The sequence below is a fragment of the Silene latifolia genome, chromosome 3 (genome assembly GCF_048544455.1).
Source record: "Silene latifolia isolate original U9 population chromosome 3, ASM4854445v1, whole genome shotgun sequence".
Classification (NCBI taxonomy): Eukaryota; Viridiplantae; Streptophyta; class Magnoliopsida; order Caryophyllales; family Caryophyllaceae; genus Silene; species Silene latifolia.
Window position 1 is genome coordinate 129,341,084 of NC_133528.1, and position 6,316 is coordinate 129,347,399.

Genomic DNA, 6,316 nt, shown 5'->3' on the forward strand with positions numbered 1-6,316 from the left:
GCTCTTGCCGTTTCATCTCCCGGTCAGCCGACAAGAGCACCCCATTCTTCAAAGTGTTGAAGGGAAATAAAGACTTGATTGGGGGAGGAACAGAGCACGGCTTTCGTGCAATCGAAAGCTCATCTTCAAACTCTCCCAACCTTGTCCGGCCGATCTTTGGGGGAGACGCTATATCTATACATAACAAGATTACCTCGGCCACGGTCGTGCCGTGATCATCGAGAAGAAGACAAAAAGAACACCCAATCTACTTTGTCACCATACATTGTTGCCCGCCGAAAGAAATTACCCGCCGATTGAAAAAGCGACCTTTCTTTGTCGTCATTGCCGCAAGGAAACCGAAACCTTACTTCGACGCACATCCCGTGACGGTTTAAACCGACCAACCATTGGAGAAAGCATTGGAAAAATTTGAGCAATCCGGCAGCCTCATCAAATGGGCAAGAGAGCTATCCGGCCGGCATTCAATACAAGCCGAGGCCCTCGATAAAGGGACAGGCACTTGCAGATTTCTTGGCCGAGTGCACATATCAAGAAGAGCAAAACCCCGGAGTATGGGAAGTATACACCGACGGGTCCTCCACGGCAAACAGCTCGCTCAGAGCCGAAGATACTTATCATCAGCCCAAACGGGGACGAGTTTGAGTACGCCTTGAAATTTACCTTCTCGGCCTCAAACAACGAATCCGAATACGAGGCGGTGATAATCGGAGTCGAGCTAGCTAGAGCTCCGGGCGGAGCACATCATTTTGAAAACAGATTCACTTTTAGTGGCTAATCAAATCAGAGGAGAGTACGAGACTCGAGACGACGGGATGGTAAGATACCGGAAAGGGTAAAAGCGACACTTCAAAATTGAAATCTTTTCGATACAATTCATTCCAGTGTCCGAGAACAACCGAGCCGACGCTCTCTCAAAGCTTGCCAGTTCAACCATCAAGAATGTCGGTCGAACCGTCTTTGGTGGACATCGGGAATGCCAAAAGCATTACTTAGACCGTCGGCATGGTGGGCGACATAGAGGCCGAGACAACGTGGATGACTCCGATAATGAAGTACAAACTGATGAATGAGTTACCGGAGGACCGCAGTCTCTCACAGAAGATAAAAAGGATCGCAGCAAGGTACTTGGTGTTTGAAGGAGAATTATACAGGAGGTCCGTGATAAGGCCACTCTTGAAATGTGTCGGCCAGCCGACGCGGAGCTAATCTTCGAGAAATTCACGAAGGCATCTGTGGTCATCACATGGGGGCAAGAATACTAGCCCACAAAGCTCTCCGAGCCGGCTACTTCTGGCCCACCATGCTTGAGGATTCCAGAGCCAAAACCAAAAAGTGCAACAACTGTCAAATGCATGCTCCGGTGATACATGCACCTTCCAGAGACCTGCAGCCGGTACTTAGTCCCCTTCTTTTTGCACAGTGGGGGATGGATCTACTAGGGCCATTTCCAACGGCATCCGGAGGAAGAAAGTACTTGATTGTCGCCGTTGACTACTTCACCAAATGGGTTGAAGCTGTAGCGGTACCTGCCGAGACCACGGCGGCCGTAAGAAAGGTAATCTGGGAAAATGTCATAACTCGTTTTGGGTTACCCCAAGTCATGGTATTTGACCACGGCCGATAGTTTTGGAGTGACACAATAATGAACTGGTTGGAAGAACTTGGTATCAAATTTGCATACTCCTCCGTCTGCCACCCACAGAGCAACGGACAGGCGAAGGTAGCCAATAAAACAATCCTCAACGGTTTGAAGAAGAAAGTTGAAGACCTAAAGGGAAGATGGGCCGATGAACTACCCGGCGTCCTGTGGTCCCTCCGGACCACAGAGAAAGAAGCAACGGGGTACAGTCCATTCCACTTAGTCTACGGGTCCGAAGTAGTCCCGCTAATTGAAGCGGCGGTGCCGACATTCGAACGGCCACCTTTAACCCGGTTGAAAATGAGGAAGGTCTGAGAACCTCCCTAGACCTGGTCGAAGAAAGCCGAGATACAAAGACGCCTCAACTTGGCAAAAGTATACCAAAACCGAATGAGAAGAGCCTACAACCGAAGAGTCCACAAAAGGGACTTAAAAGTAGGGGATCTAGTCCTAAGAAAGTCGGCCGCCACCAACAAAGGGAACATTCATGGTAAATTGACGGCCAACTGGGAGGGTCCTTACAAAGTGGTTGAAGAAATGAGGCCGGGTACATACCGGCTGACAGATATGGAGGGTGTGCCTTTGATGAGCCATTGGAACACTGACAACCTCAGGAAATACTTTGTATAGCGGCGGAGGTGTCCAAAAACTGTTGTTGGCACCCCAACGCGTGTTTATACCTATTGAAAAATCATCCAAGTTTTCCATCAAAGTGTTTATCCCCTCCGTAGTCATATCGAGGTAGACGCCACGGCCCAAGCCGGGCAGTCACCCCAAGAAGTGACGCCACGACGAGTCACTACCAGCATAGATTGATACTCGCGAAAGCGACCAACATGCCTTAGGAATGTATAAGTACAGTTGAGACGCAATTCTAGCCGCCTCGGCCAACCGAAGGCCTGGCAGAGGAAGCGATCAATATGTCTACAGATACGAACGCTGTCGAGCCGTAACCTCTAGCCGCCTCGGCCAACCGAAGGCTTGGCAGGGGACACAACGGTCGATACGCTAACATGTTCACAGCGGCGGTTGGAAAGCGCAAATCGGACGCCTCGGCCAGACCGAGAGTGAAAGAGGAAGCGACCAACATGCCAACATGTTTGAAAAAACGTTAAACACAGTTGAGATACGCATTCTAACTGCCTCGGCCAGGCCGAAGGTAAAAACGAAAAAAGCGCTCAATTAATAACGTAAGAAGACAAGTGAAGGATTGTGATCAAAGCCCCGGCCAAGCCGAGGGCCAATAAACAAGCTTTATTGAAAATGATTACAACTAAGGAGAATACAGACGACGGCCGTCCCCATAGGGATAAGTTAAAACACAACCTACCAAAGTTTTACAAAAAACAAGGAAAAGAAGAACAAAAGGTTACAGACATATCATTTGAAGCGCCAAAAGATGGCAGGGAGGAAAGGCTTAATAATTGGCCCTCGAACAGCTGAAGCTATCCGAGATGCCGGGTGAACCTGGTGACGACCGCCCGTCTCCCTATGCCTGTTGCTGCCCGCCATCGGCGACGTCAGCACCATCATCTTTGGTAGGCGACCCAGAAACTGTCTTGGCAGCTTCAGCCTCAGCTGCCCTCATTCTCTCAGCTTCCTCCTTGGCCGCCTTCGCCTTCTCAGCATGGGCCGCCTTCTCCGCGGCCTCCTCTTCCTCCTTCTTCACCCTTGCCTCCTCAGCGGCCTTCGCCTCCGCGGCCTTCTCCTTAGCCTCAAGCTTGTCATCAAGCAGCTCGTCAAATTTTTGCCACGGAAAGGAGCCATCAGGAAAGAGCTCCCCTATCACTTCTCTGGCGGCTTCTTCGGCCAGGTCCCGGTATTGGGCGCACATGTTAGGAAGAATCTTGCTTTGGAGCGTCTTAATGTCCAACTCCCTCTGGGCGATGATAGCCTTCTTATTCTGAAGCGCCTTCCCCTGGGCCTTAAACATGGACCTCCATTCTTCCCTCTTCTTAGCATTGAAGTCGGCGACGGCCTGAAGCTTGTCACGCTCCTCCAGCAGCTTAGCGGCTTCAACCCCCGCAGCCTCAACCTTGGCTCTCTCAGCAAGGACTGCCTTTTCAGCGTCCTCCCTAAGTTTTCGCTCAGCACGGACCGCCTTTTCAGCCTCAGCCTTGGCCCTCTCAGCTTCCTTCTTCGCAAAGATCGAGCTCAAGCCCGAGCCGATCAAGGCGTGGGGCAACTTGACCATGACCTTTTCTTGCTCCATAATATGAGCACCGGCCACCTCAGCCCACTTCGACAAGATCCCGGACAAACTCGGGCCCTCCGACCTAATCGGGCGGGTAGGCTTCGGGAAGGAGGAGACGACGGTGGCATCTTTACCACCCGCTGCTTTAGATTCGCTTCTCAAAGACGCCGTTCAACAGTGTGTCCGGTAGACGGCGGCGGTTGATCTACAAAAAATTCAATCAAAGCATCCATGTCAACATTCATGGACATACCAGAGAGCCTGTCATCAGGAACGCCTAATGAACCGGCTAAGTCTGAGCCACAGGATAGATCTATACCAGGCTTGGCCTTCTTGGCCGGAGGACCCATTTCTTTGCCGGCCTCGGCAGCAGTAGCAGCAGTAGTAGCAGAAGCAACAGCGACAGCGGCGGTAGCAGTAGTCTCTTTCCTCTTGCGGAAGAGAGGAGATTCCACTGCCATGGTGACCTCCTCCTCGGTAATATCGACGATCTCCACCGTCTCCTTTTGAACTGAAGGGATTGGAGGTGGAACTGATGTTGACGCCGTCGCCGTCGAAGACTTTGTTTTTCGCGTTCGGCGCGGTATGTTACCAGCAACCTTCGCCTGGGCCGCCGTCGTATCTAGGCCCTTCAACTGCTGGTCCATAAGGTCGTTTGGCGCCGGTCTGCGATCACGCGTATCGGCCTTCGGATGCATCTCAACAACGTTCTTGACTTTGTCAAGTCCCATCTTCAAGAGGACTTCCTCAGACAGATCCGGGCCAAAATGGTCTGTGAAAGAAACGAAGCAAGGGTTAAACAAAAGAAATAAATCAAAATTCAAAAAACAGAAACATTAAAAGCAGAGATGGGCCTCACACCGACCCCACTCACCCTGTGCTAGGGCCGGTATGAGGCCGACGTGGCAGAGCGGCTCGTCTTGAAGAATGATCTGCGTCGGGGGCATCCATCCCTTCGGCGACCCATCCTTCTCAGTCTCAAACAACTTCATCGCCCGCCGTTCATCCGGATTAAGAGGGACCTTCAAGGCGTCCATCTTAAGCTTGCCCCGGGAGACATATTTCTCACGCTCCCCTTTGCTCTTGCACCGCAAATGGACTTAGTCTTTGGAAGGACCGAGGCGGTGGATAATCCCCTGGAACCTCAACATATACCCACCGTTTCTTCCAGTCCTTGCAGGAAGTGAGCTTGGGGACGGTGAGATAACCTGGCTCGGTCTGCACGCTATACCACCCCCTGCCACCGGCGACGTTCAGTCGAAGGTGATGAAGCCGGCGGAATAGGTTCACCGTTGGAATCTCCCCCTTGAATCGGCATAGCCACACAAAACCAATGATCGTCCTAACGGCCAACGGATGCAGCTGTGCCACAGCGACGTTCATGGCTTTAATAATGGTAGCAACGTATACATTGAGAGGAAACCGGAGTCCATACTCCAGGTGTCTCATGTACACGCCGATACAACCCAGAGGAGGGCAACAGACGGCCTGACCCTCTCTAGGAATAACAATCTTATACTCCCTGCCGAAGGAGAAATGATGTTCGAAGAAGTCAGGACCAGAACAACTGGCAAATTTGTGGGTCCAAGCACGGTCAGGGCCGATCTTACAGGCGTCGCCGTGATCCTGGACGTACGGCCTCTCGTCATCAGAATGAGCCCTTTCCTCATCATCACCGTCATCATCAACATCATCATCATCCTCCCAATCCTCCAGAACTTTTGGATCAACTTCAGGAGAAGGAGACCTAGGGCCCCCAGACCTTATCGGGATGGCGGCCAGTGCCTCCTCCTCATCAAGGCGCGACGGGGAACCCCCCGGCGCAGGATTACTAGGTCCGGCATCAGCAGAAGACATGTTCACAACAAAAAAACTTAAACAATTAAAAAGTTGGAAAATTTGTTTGTTTACCTTGGGAAGAGTGTTACGCCAAGTAACGCTTCGAAGACTAGAGAGAAGTTTCGTCAAAGAAAATCAAGCAAGAAGAAGAAATTTTTTTGAGAAAATGAATTTGGAAGGCCAAATTCAGGGGCTAACTCATCTATTTATAGGGCAAAGCCCACTCAATCCGACCAATCAGGGCAAAGCCCATGAAGCGTCAACCAATCAACAATGAGACACATGTCAAGCATGCAGCCACGGAATGTCAATCGTCACAACAGTTACCAATCTTCTTTGACACGCTACTTGGCAGAATGCCAATCGACGTATCTTCTTCAACACGCTCCTTATCCACTTGCCAAACGGCCAGCTGATCCACCAAGCTTGGCAGCACCGGCCGGGGGCAATCAAAGCATCCGACACTCTCAACCTTGGACCCGCCGGCCAGCGACATCTTCTTTTCCACATTTGATGTCCATTGCACATCCATGCGGAGGGGGGATATGGTACGGTACGGCCATGAACAAGCCGAGGAAGAAGAAGCCGGGGAAGAAATCTCAACTTGCGCAGAATACGCTCAACACTCATCGAAGGTCCAT